The sequence below is a fragment of the Brienomyrus brachyistius genome, chromosome 3 (assembly GCF_023856365.1).
Source record: "Brienomyrus brachyistius isolate T26 chromosome 3, BBRACH_0.4, whole genome shotgun sequence".
Lineage (NCBI taxonomy): Eukaryota > Metazoa > Chordata > Actinopteri > Osteoglossiformes > Mormyridae > Brienomyrus > Brienomyrus brachyistius.
Genome location: NC_064535.1, coordinates 29,144,582 through 29,157,175, shown reverse-complemented (window position 1 = coordinate 29,157,175; position 12,594 = coordinate 29,144,582). Strand labels below are relative to the sequence as shown.

At 40.7% G+C, this 12,594-nt stretch overlaps 1 protein-coding gene across 1 annotated transcript in view; it reads left to right on the top strand.

Annotated features, from left to right (window-relative positions):
* The window catches only part of LOC125738138 (CUGBP Elav-like family member 2), a 72,022-nt gene extending 66,783 nt beyond the window's left edge, over positions 1–5,239 (top strand). The window contains 1 exon segment of the mRNA XM_049006817.1: positions 53–5,239. The gene's annotated coding sequence lies outside the window, so the exon portion shown is untranslated.
* The last annotated feature ends 7,355 nt before the right edge of the window (positions 5,240–12,594 follow it).

The following is a 12,594-nucleotide window of genomic DNA, read 5'->3' as shown; positions in this document are numbered from 1 at the left end:
CGGCTCTGGCCCCCTGTGTGTAACTCTGTCCTCTCCCTTGTTTTCTCCCTAGAACATCTTCATTCCTGTTAGCTCATCGTTTGCCTAGCATGTCTCCGTGGCGTCCAAAAAAAAAAAAACTCAAACGTCTCATCGTCCAGTCATTGTTTTTCCTGATGTCTTTCTGAGCTCACCTGATCATAACCTGGTCTCCTTCTATTGACCTATTGACCTTTGAACCTAGCTTGACTTTTTGGATTTTTTTTTCTTTTTTTTTGCATGTGACCTCATTTTGAGCTTTTGAACATTGGAAAAAGGGGAGGGCTGGGGAGGGAAAAAGAAAAAAAAACAAATCAATGTGAAAGCGTATCTGTATTCATACATCAGAAGTTTTAGAAACAAAATCAGAAAAAAAAATAGTTTAAAAACAAAACCTGTGGCAAATATTTCTTGGTTGTTCTTTTCCTCTCAGTTTTTGATTTCTTTTTTATTTTATTATTATTATTTTTTTTCTTTCTTTTCATGATGGTAAACTTGAAAGTACAATACAGGGATTGACATTAGGTAAAGCTGCTGGCACCACTAGCAATATGAGGCCAGGAGTTACCCATGTCAGTTTCTAGGAAAAATAGACTACTTCCGAACAGTTTTTTAAGAAAAACTGTCTGATTAATATTAGGATCTCTCAGAGCTCTGTAACAGTTTTTACATTTTTCAGGCAGTGTAAAGTTTTTTGATAAGGCCATTTGAAGTGGCTTACTTTCTGATTTAAATCTATATACAAAACCACTTTTTTCTAGAGTAGTTTAAGGTAAAAAAAAATAATAATAATAATTAAAAAAAAGATTTGCCCTGTTTGGGGGGAAAATGCTACCTACTTGTCACCTTTTGCTGAACTGATTCACAGTTAGACAATCCGTGGTTAAATGCACATGAAATTACCTATATTTTATACTGTTTAAATGTATAGAGAAAAAAAGAGAAAACAAGTGTAACCTTCGTTTACGTCGGTGCTTTTTGTGGATTTAAGTTGTGGTAACTTCACAGGTCCAAGAGTCTTACGTGTTCCATGTTTTTGAAGACAAGACTAAAAATCAGTTTACTTGAACAATAGACGAAGCCTTTCATATTATTGTTATGATTATCATTTTTTTTTCTTTCTACCAGTCCCTTTTTGCAAAATCTCTTATTGGGTAAATTAGCTATTTGAAATTCAAAAAAAAAAAAAAAAAAACAGGAAAAAAAAAACAAATCAACAAAAAAAAACCGTGTCGGCTTGTGAAGCATCGATGTCATTATTTTTTTTCCTTTCTATTGTGGAAAACAATTTGTAGATGTTTTGTTGTTCAGCAAAATGTGATTTCTTTTCTTATAAAGAAAAAAGCAACATCAGTGGAATTCTGTGCCAAATTCCAGAGGTACTTCCTACATAGAGCTTCAGTGTATTTCGTGTGAACTTATTTGATAACATGGGTATTTTATTACTTCTGTGTTTTGTATGGATCCCTCATATTTAAAGATATAGATTTAAAAAAGTTTAACTTGCTATTCTGTGGTCTTGTTGCCTGAAAAGTGTTCATGTTTTTTGCTTTTTATTTGTAATGATGTACAAAGTGCCCATGTTTCACAAACGCAAGCACACATACGCACGCACGCACGCACGCGCGCACGCACACGCGGCTCATGGTCTTCTGGTTTTTATTTTCAATTGTGGGACCCCTGAAGGTGAGACCCTCCTCAGCCAGCCTTTATCCCTTACTTCCCATGACCCCTCTCACTTCCTCTGTCTCTCACTCACACACCATCTCACAAGGCCTTGGCATGCGGTTGGTTGACCTGCTAGGCTAAAGTGCCAAAATCAAAGCCTTACTTCAAGAGCCTTTTCCTTCCGTCTCCATCCTATTAGATCAGTACAGAATCAGTGGCTATGGTTGCCTCTGTTAGTTGGTGACTGGGTTCTTCTTTGTTTACACCCCTGGGACATGGCACCATAACTCTAGGAATGTTCTAGCTTTAGAGAAGCAGGCCTAGGTCCAGACACTCTACATGCATGACTAGCGTGCCCTTTGCTTAAAATCACGCCAGCAAACCAAGGTTCAAGAGTTCAGAAACCTACCAGATCCCTCTAAGCCAAGCACACCTAAGAGTATTAACCAGAAACAGTGATCTCTGTCTTTCTATGATGAAATGCAAATGCTGAGAGGCTGTCAATATTAATGTGGAAGTACCTCATTGGTCTGGGACACAAATTATTTTATTTTTATTTTTTAATGAAACCTGGCAGATGTAAATAAGATGTTATTGTCAAACACAAACATTACTTTATCAATCTGACAGCCTAAACAGTTTACTCATGCCAAAGTTATTTGTTTACTTGTATAACAGTCTAAAAGTTTACAAGGCACAGGATGACAATCCTGTTGGTTTTTGCAGTGTTGCAATATGTTCTGCACAAACAGATACACACATACACACCCACAGGCGCACACACCACACAGTCCCTGCCTTGTAGAGACGCGTTTACCGTCGGCAAACCGTGACACCATTTTTTAACGAAACTCACCCACCGCCTTAACCGAAGGGCTGATGTACCTACCAGTGTTTCAGACTCGTCTGCCTGTCTCACGCGTCAAAGAGGCTCTTCCTCAGTGATCCCACCCTCAGTGTGCTGGTTGTTCTTCAAATGTAGCCGTAACGTTTCTCCTGGGACCACAACTTAGTCAGTTTTCTTCATTATTCAGGATTTACTGCAGGACATAAGTATTTTTTTTAAAACTCCAGAAGCTGTTCCCTTTTGTTTTTTTTAGTATTAGGGCAGAAGTGCATAATGGTATTATTACTACTATTATTGCTATACCAGACATCACACCGGATGTTCGAGGAGTCTCCCGCAAAGATAACAGCAGATCTCTGACACCCTGGAATGATGTGGAAATGGCGGCGGTTTAGATAATAACAGAATTTATATTATTAAATTACCGGCGTTAGACGTTTCACCACCTCAGCCGTGGCCCACAATGTCCGCAAATCGTATCTACCCTCTAGCGCTCTTTACCGCCAAAACGCTCCGCCACTGGAAGTGAGGGATCTTCGCGTGCACGTGAATATTTTTTCGCGTTAGTGTGACCACACCTTTATTTTTAATGCCGGCATATTGTCTAGACATAGCGGTATACAGTGTTTTGAAAATCGAAGCTATATAAGTTCCAGCGCTAGGGGGATATTTTCGCACGAACAGATTTTTGGTGTATGGTACTACCGTAATATCACCAAAGCATATCGAGGAACCCTCCTCCCAGTTGACCCTCATCTGCTTCACTGAAATTAATATGCCTAAGGTGGGATGTCTGCTATAACAACAACAATTCAAATAATTTAAGAATTTTGTGCATTATTATTATTTTTTTTTATTCTATCATCTATCTGTTATAGTAGTACTAATATAGAACAGATGGTAGCATTGACATACTTGTGTTCTTACAGTGATTATTTACTTAAGCTTACTTTTAGATTTTAATAACTTTGACGAGTATTATGAACAATTGGAAACTTTGCACTGGAAGCCTATGTTAATTAAAACACGTGTAAGCCAAGACCAAAAACTGATCATTAAGAGGAGATGGTCCCGCGAAGTGCAGGTTGCTCCGCGAAATGCAACCAGGAGACGTGACGTGAGTAGTTTAACTTATAGCTTAATAGCCTTTCAAATTGTAAAGAAGACGTCTTAGTGGCATGTCGCTTTCGGCGAATTGCAGGGTTTTCCGCCAATCTGCTGCATTGCATGTGTGCCCCCTCTCTGCTTGGGTATGGGGGTACAGGCGCCATCGTTTGCCTTTCCCCTAAAAGACTACCCGCAGTCTTGCCCACGTCCTCGATTGGCCGAGGGACTTTCGAGATTCTTTCCAACAAGGATCGCATTTGCACTCTTCTTTTTCTACAAATTCGGTATAAGTGTTTTTGTCTAATCTGTGTATCTGTAATTTATCTGGTTATTAAAAGTGTAAATAGCCTACATTTGCAAATGGGAAATGATTGCATGTATAGCACACACACAAACCTGCTTACTTTCAGGTCACCGATTTCACTAACTTGTTAATTGACCCGCACATCGACTCACAGACGCAAACTGCATCGTAGTAAATCTCAGAGCACAATCCCTGTCCGGGAACCGTATCTCCGGCTGTCGGTGTTTCGCATCAGGACAAGTCAGCGGCCAGATAGATCGTCCGTGTTAAATGTTAAAAAGCACAATATTTACTGGCTTACTGTGGAGTCTCTCACCTCAGGGGTTTTTAACATCAAGCTTTTAGGATCTGAATTTTGTGTCACTGTTTGTTTTTTAATTTTATTTTTTCCTTTATAATTATCTTAAGTGCTATTTAATGACAACGGAATAAAAGCTGTAGTTTCTTTGCATTTCTGGTTTATAATGTCAACATTTTGAGACAAAAATATGTATGTGGTTTCTCTCCTGTGACGTAAGAGCTTGTTGTCTGTGGATTAATATCATTTACTTTATTATTAAGGGTTTGAGTAGTTTTAAGTATTGTCTTGAGAAAAGCCAAAGTCAATGCATTACAGTGGAATATGTCGGTGTGATTTATGTTTGTTTAACAACACTTCAAACTCTGTCATTGGATGGGATTTTAAAAGTACAAAAAGCAGGCTTTCCTATTTCTACAAACAGATTGTACTTATGCATTTTGTAACAGTGGAACTTTTTATACGGAGATTAAAGGAACAAAAAAATTGGAAAATTGTCTGGCCTCGTCGTGTGGCCGGACCGTGACTGGTTCTCGAGTTTGATTTCTAGCTGGCATGAAGAAAGTTGGGTTTTGATATAAGATTTTCTAGAAGAACTTTGGCTTGATTTCTTTGATCTGTTCTTTTTCCCTCACCTTTTATTTTGGTTTCTGAAAAGGGGCGGAGAGTGCTGGTTTTCTTTTGACTCATACATAATAATGAAGTTTGTCAATACAGAAGCGGTAAGTTTCATTTAATGTATTGTGCCGTTTACACGATAAAAAAAGATTAGGATTAGACGTATTTAGTCACATTCAGTGGATAAATGTATTAGTTTAACGATGAGAAACAAATTAGAGATTTTTTGCTTTTAGCTGTTTAGACTTTTCTGGTTCTTCTGTCTTTCGCTGTGAACTTAACTGTGTAGCTGGAACAGTCAGACTTATTTTTGTAAACGTATGTTCTTGTGTGATGCAGTTTTTTGCTTCTGTCTCCAATATTAAACCATTTTTCCTAATACTTGTCTCTCTTTGCGTGTTGTGTTGTTCTGGTGCTTGTCCGTGTTGTTGTAATAACATTCCCGCGACCTCCAGTGTCTTCTCGTTCTTCTCCCGTTTCTACTGTCGTTTTCCTCTTTTTCACTTTTTATTTATAAGCTACAGTCGATTCCATCCCAGTGAATGCTCATTCAGTGTCGTATCACGAAACACAGGGAATATACATATGCGACACTTATGCATATTCCTGTGTAATTCACCTTGTGAGCAAATGAAAGGGAGAGAAAAAAAGAAACTCACAAGCATGATGTTTTTTCTTTTCTTTTCACCGTGCCGCCAAACCGCAACTTCGCAATTGCATTGTCATACGGCCGTGGAGAGAATATAAGTGCTCAAAAAAAAGATGTAGTCTCCAGATCGCTGCTGTAATTAAGACACCATTGGAGTTGATAGTGAAAGGTAATGCCGCCGGCGAGGGGAAGATCAAGTGACGACCTCTCGGGCCGGCCGGCGGAGACCCAAGGGAGGTAGCACTTCTCTCCCTGATGAGCGATCGTCCCTCATCAGGAGTCGACTGTACCGTGTCGTCTATTTTTCCTCTTTTTTTGTGCCGACACTCTAGCCGTGACTTCCTTTGTCTTTCATCCCTGTCCTGGGTCACTTCTGTGCTGTGTGCCTGTCCTACTGCATCCCCCGGTAGCAATCTCGGTGGCCGCGTGGCTGCCGTAGAAATAAGCCGAGTAGATCAGCGGACAGTGTGAATTTAAGGGAGCCTTCAAACGTAGCACGGCCGGCGATAATCTAGTGTAGGAAAACGACGAAATTACCGGCAACGTGCTTTTTGTCTGTCTTTAAACCGTTCTCTCTCCAAATAGGCCTAGTTTTATTTTTATTACTTATAGGGCGCCAAATCTGAATGCTGCCGTGTAGGCCTGTTTGGGACGTTAGGAAGAGGCATGAAAATTTAGGATGGAAATATGAACTTTAAATAGTATGATTTGTCCAGTTACAGGTCTATCTAAAGAGAGGAGGAGCTGCCACATCTGTATCCCGTAGGTTATCAATAGTTTGCACAGTGATAGTTTTAACAATGTTGGTTTAGTGTCAGATTGAACAAGTGTACATACACTTCCTTACAATAATCTTGACTGCCCCCTACTGTTTTGATTTATATATATAGACACACACATACACACATTTTATTTTGTGATTTGTGATTTTTTTTTTAAATCTATTGCCCGATTTTGTATCTATTTGGACCTGGGAAACTCGTCTGCTCACGATCAGACAAACCGGAGCATTTAGAAATCGTTATACTGACTATTCTCTTAATTTTTCTAGACCTTTATATGATTGAATTACTATCTGTATGGAAAAGATGCATTTTCACTGGGTACGTAGGCCTAGGCTATAACTTTAAAATGGGTCCACAGCAGTTAATGAACAATGTTGCCAAGTCTGCCACTTATGAGCGGTTTTGGGGTTTTGTTCTGAAGTCGCTAATAACTTCATTGAGTTCCAGAATGCATTTTTTTGTGCTCGTTCTTATTTTGAGGTTGTGGTTTTAAGACTAATTTTTATAACATAAGATTAATCATTCAAAGAAATTCAAATATTACTGACAGTTATACTACAGATCCAGCCCATCATTAATGAAACAATTGACCGACAGCTGACTGGCTAACCTGCATAAAATAGCTTAAAACTTAAACAACATAATGCCATCAAATTCTGCCTTTGGTTTAGGCTATGTGTGACTATGCTTCGATCGTAATTTTCCCCTGATATCAATAAAGTCGATCTTAGTCATAATCTTATTTTATTTTGCATACTACAATACTGTCCATACACAATGGACAGTATTTTGATTTTCTACAGCAGCACAATTTATTCGCCTGGGGGGGTGGGGGGTCTTCACAATATTTATTTTTTTAAGTTCATTTACATCACTTCATTTAAATTTAATTGAGTGTTTATTGGTTTATTAAGAATTCTTGTTATACAGATACCACACAATTTTGAATTCTCTCGTAACTATTTTCTTTGTGTTTGATATCGGAGTTCACTATCCAATAATGTGTGTAAAACGTGCTACAAATGACCATATTTAGTTTATGGCAAGCCATAAGGGGTTATTTACTGTCACTCTAACAAAAGAAAATGATACATTAAAACTTTACAACAATGCCTTCAGTTACGTTTGTTTGCATGTTACATGTACAAGGAACACACATAATATGGAAAACACAGGACAAACTCCATTCCATGCGGTCGTGTATATTGGCCTTATTTTTTGGTTGGCTTGATTTCACCATCTTACTTTGCACAGTGGGCTTATTTTGGGCTTATTTTCAGAGGTGAGGTTGCTTGTTTAGCTCGTGAGACTTAGCAACACTGGCAATAAATCCTCAAAGGGCGGGGCAGCTTAAACCCGATGTACCACCAGTATTGGATTTAACGAGAAGTGTCGGAAATTCAAGATTATTCCTGCATTGTGCACGACGGGATGTGGTAAGTAATAAATAATTCCTTGTCAGTGATTTAACTGTTTATTGTTTTAGTGTTAAATCCTGCACCTCAACACTTGAAACAGCGTCACCTGCAGTGGAATTGCACCAAACGAGACAGGCAGCAGCCAATTCGCACTTTAGCGTGGAATTCACTGCCCAATCGTCGATAAGCAGAATACGCAACAAGCGCTGGCCTTGCAGTTCCTCAAAACACGCCCTTTCGCATGTACCCTATACAAATATTACTTCTTTGTTCACAGCATGATATGGTTTGTCAAGAACTTCGGTGCCGTGCGTGTGCATCTCGCTCCACGGTGCCATGCGAAATAAAGCGCGATAATTTTTCATATAATATGTAACAAAATCAAGCGCGCGTACTTTCGCCAACAAAAGTGAGACAAGTGGGTAAGTCGCACAGAACCACGTGATCTTATGGTTATGGTTTCACCACTTCGTCAGACACTGTTCACTAAAATCTGGCTCAAGCAAGGTAATGCAAGTCTTTTAAAGCCATCAACGAACTGATTAAAAAAATGAGTCACCGTGATTCAAACATCAGAACCGAAATACAATGATTTTCCAAACTAAGATACATGCTTTGGCTATGGCTTGCATATTTGAAACAAACTCGTAATTAATAACATGATTTGGCTAATGTAGTCGTTCTTGAATCCTTTGAAGGAGACCCCCGCAAATGGTGTAATATTATCAGCACCGTTTCTCTACTGCCGCGACAGCAGCACCTGCTCCTTTACTTTCCTCACCGCAGTCAGCGCTGAACCCGTTGATTAAATCAGCTCGGCGGTCCCGATGGCGAAGTGTACCGGCGTCAAAGGAAGGAGGGGTAGGCCAGCGGTCCGCCACAGGGCACTCTCCTCTCCCGTGCTGCGTTTATGGTGTACGGGCAGCCCGCATGGCAGATCTTGCTGTTTTTAATTAAAGTTCCCCGAAGAGCTCTTAACACACGGAGGGGTGGTTCTAGAAATGGGAACGCACTTGCCGCTTTAACTTAATTGTTGCACGTAGTTCATTACTAGCTTAATTCCGAATTCTCTCACCACAAGTCCCCCGGAAGATGCTCGTTAGAGTGACCATCAGCACAGAATGAACTAGGCTGTTCATTTGGACAAAAGCTCGTTCGTCCTCTTCACCGGACTCCAATGTCATCTCTCTTTTGAAGTCACCCCTGAAATTTTTATTTATTATAGTACTGGTCATGATGTAGGGTGGAACTGGCATTTTCATTGGTGATAGACAATTGATTCAGAAGGACAAAAGACTACACTCGTCTTCTCCCAGTACATAATAAATGACTTAAGACCACCGAGGCTGGGTCCTCCCAGATGCGAGAAAAGACTGACTTTCAAACTAATAAAAGAAATATCATCCATGACAGCTGCTGTCACTGGCCCCTCACCAAAGGTCCTTCTGGAGCTGGTCACAGATCTGAGCTCTCATTTTCTTTCATTTCTTCCACCACTTACCCCCCATCCCTGATTGGCCTCCCCCATCCTGTTGTCCTCCCTCTTGGCCAGCTGTCTTGACGTCTGCAGCCTTGTCCTTCAGTTCCTGCTGGTGATGAAGGGTGGGAGGGGGCTTGGTCACGGGACATGGGAATGACCATGAGCATCCTTCCCAAGCAGCTCCCTGTAACACCTGGATCAGCAGAGCATGGGCTTGAAGATGAGCCAATTGAACCACTGTTCACCCAGAACAAACGGTGCTCACAGCTTTACTGCACCGTTTGTTCGTGAGTGAAAGCATCCCTGTCCTCTCCTCCCGTTTGCCATCAGCACTTATCCAGCACAGGTTCATGATGAGCCAGGAGTGTATTCCAAAAAAAAAAAAAACATAGCATGGAACATAATGGATGGGATGCCAATTAATTGCAAGGCACAACACACACATATACATACGTTGGTACATTGCTATAAACAAAAGCATTTGCTAAAACAAATGTAAGTTCACACAATCACACTCGAGACACCAGGTTCTCTGGTCTGCATGTATTTGACTTATAGGTGGAAATCCCTGTGCAAACACACAGCAGTTTAAATGTGTTGGATGATTACAGTATGATAGTCGTTATCTGGATATGTATAGTGTCTACGGATACGTATATTCTTTTCATTGCACTAATGGCACGAATGTGTCAGATTCTATCACTATCAAATATGGCTCCCGCTCTTCATGTGTGGCATTTGAATCTTCTACCCAGGGTCCATCTTCTCCACTTAGCCCAGAGACGTGGGTTCAGGTGAAATTCTGACATCAAGTTGCGACCAGAGTGTGGGAGTGGGCATACTGGTGTTCCGTCCACACCGTATCTCATCCCTGCAGTTACGGAAAATGCAAAGGCCGTGATATTTAAAACGGCTACGTCATGCGGAGGGTCCCACATGTTAGATGGTAGGAATTTTGCAGAGCAGGACTTCTGAACTCGGTGGATGTATGCTGGCAGGTGAAGTACGAAAAGGGCACAAAATCAGCACAGTAGCTAGTGGTGCCGCCCTGCTGGCTTCTGCGGAGGTTATAAATAGATTTGACCTGAAGGAGTGTTGGAGGGGTATAACTGCTGTTGTAACACAATGACAATCAACGTGAATGTGCCAGAGGGAACCTTTATTTTTTAGCCTGATTGGTAGATGACAGCTCTGTTGTCTGAGTGAGTCAAGTGCTTGTTTGGCATGAGAGGGGTAATGACACCATAGTTGCTGTTGCCATAGAGCTGATGAATTGATTCTGATTGTGGTCTTCAGATGCTGGAGGCAGGGTGGGGCAGGGAGTAGGCTGCTAGAAGGTCAGCTTTCCCTTTAAGCGTCGCTGTTTAGCATAGATCCAAGTGTCGATGAAGATTTTGTTATTCATGCCAGCCTCTGAATTGGAGAACTGTATCACCTATATTAATAACATTATAAATGATGCCACATATTCACATGATCAAATTAGTTCACAGAGAAGCTAAAAATATATGCAAACAAACCTTTAGGTGTAAAAGATAAGATTTTGATGATCCTCACTATTTAACCCCGTTAATAATTGGAATTTCAGTAGGTAACACTTCAGCAAAAAGTAATTTGTATCTTGTCACCATCCATCCATTTCCAAAACTGCTTATCCTACTGGGTCGCGGGGGGTCCGGAGCCTATACCGGAAGCAATGGGCATGAGGCAGGGAACAACCCAGGATGGGGGGCCAGCCCATCGCAGGGTACACTCACACCTATGGGCAATTTAGCAACTCCAATTAGCCTCAGCATGTTTTTGGACTGTGGGGGGGAAACCGGAGTACCCGGAGGAAAGCCCACGACGACATGGGGAGAACATGCACACATATGTGACCCAGGCGGAGACTCGAACCCGGGTCCCAGAGGTGTGAGGCAACAGTGCTGACCACTGCACCACCATGCCGCCCACCTTGTCAACAAATTATCCATATTTCTCTTTGGAAGATTGATCTGACCACAGCACGCCTCTTTTGGCTAAAAATATTTTAAAATGGCGTAATTTATGCTTTTATATAAGCTCTCAATGTTAATTTCAGATAGAAGTATCTCATATTGTTTAATTCAAATATTGCAGCCAAAACGTGAATCGCATGAATTGCTGTTATGGTATACTTTGCTGACATCTAGTGACTATTTACCGAGTTGCACTATATTAAAACTTGACAGCGACCCGGTGGAAAAATTTATGATGGTTACCTTTTTACGATTGCAAAATGGGACGATAGTTATCCCCCCCCCGCCCCCCATTTTTGAGAACGAAAAATTCTGAGAATTAATGGGGTGGGTGGCAGATTTCATGGCGCTGTGCATTTGCAATGCAGTATCCAAATAAACCTTCCACATGCTGTGTGTACTAAACTTATGCCAGCGATTTAAAAATAAAGTATTACATTTTTTTTTCACACATTAAAGCACACCACCTGCCTTTTTTCATCAATGGACCGTAAGTAAGTGACAGTTTTCCCTATTCTATGAGCCAAGTCTGTATAAACCCTTCAGAAAACAAGCAGCAGAATAATATAACTTCCAGTCTTATATTTTCCAGACACAAATGGAACAAAGTAAAAGTACAGCCAACACTGTTGTTTTTATTCTTTTCCTTCAATGCAACCCCATGTTCTGTGTAAAATGTAAGTAAAAATAGGATGCAATGATTTGCAAATCATATAAACCTGTATTTCATTGAAAATAGAACAAATAGAACGTAGCAAATGTTGAAACTCAGAAATTCCATTGTTTTATGACAAATACATGATGAAATTGAATTTGAGGCTAGCAACACGGTTCAATACAGATGCGACTGGGGCATGTTTATCACTCTGTTGCATCGCCTCTTCTTGTAACAGCACTCTGTAAACGTTTGGGAGACCACTTGCTGGAGTTTTGAAAGTAAAATGTTGCCCCATTCCTGCTTGATATAGGATTTGAATGGCTTAACAGTTTGGGGTCTCCTTTGTCATATTTTTTCATGATGCGCCAGATGTTTTCAAGGTCTGGACTGCAGGCAGGCCAGTCTAGCACCCGGACTCTTCTACTATGGAGCCATGCTTTTATAATACACGCAGAATGCGGTTTGGCACTGTCTTGCTGAAATATACAAGGCCTTCTCTGAAAAGGACGTCTGGATGGCAGCAAACGTTGGTCCGAAACCTGCATATGTCGTATAGCATTAATGGTGCCTTCCCCGACGAACAAGCTTAAAACACTAATGCACGGCCATGCTGTCACAAATGCTGGCTTTTGAACTGCCTGCTGATAAGCTTGATGGTCTCTCTCCTCTTTAGCCCAGAGCACACAGTCCTTGATTTCCAAAAGGAATTTGTAGTTTTGATTAGTTAGACCACAGGACAGTTTTCCA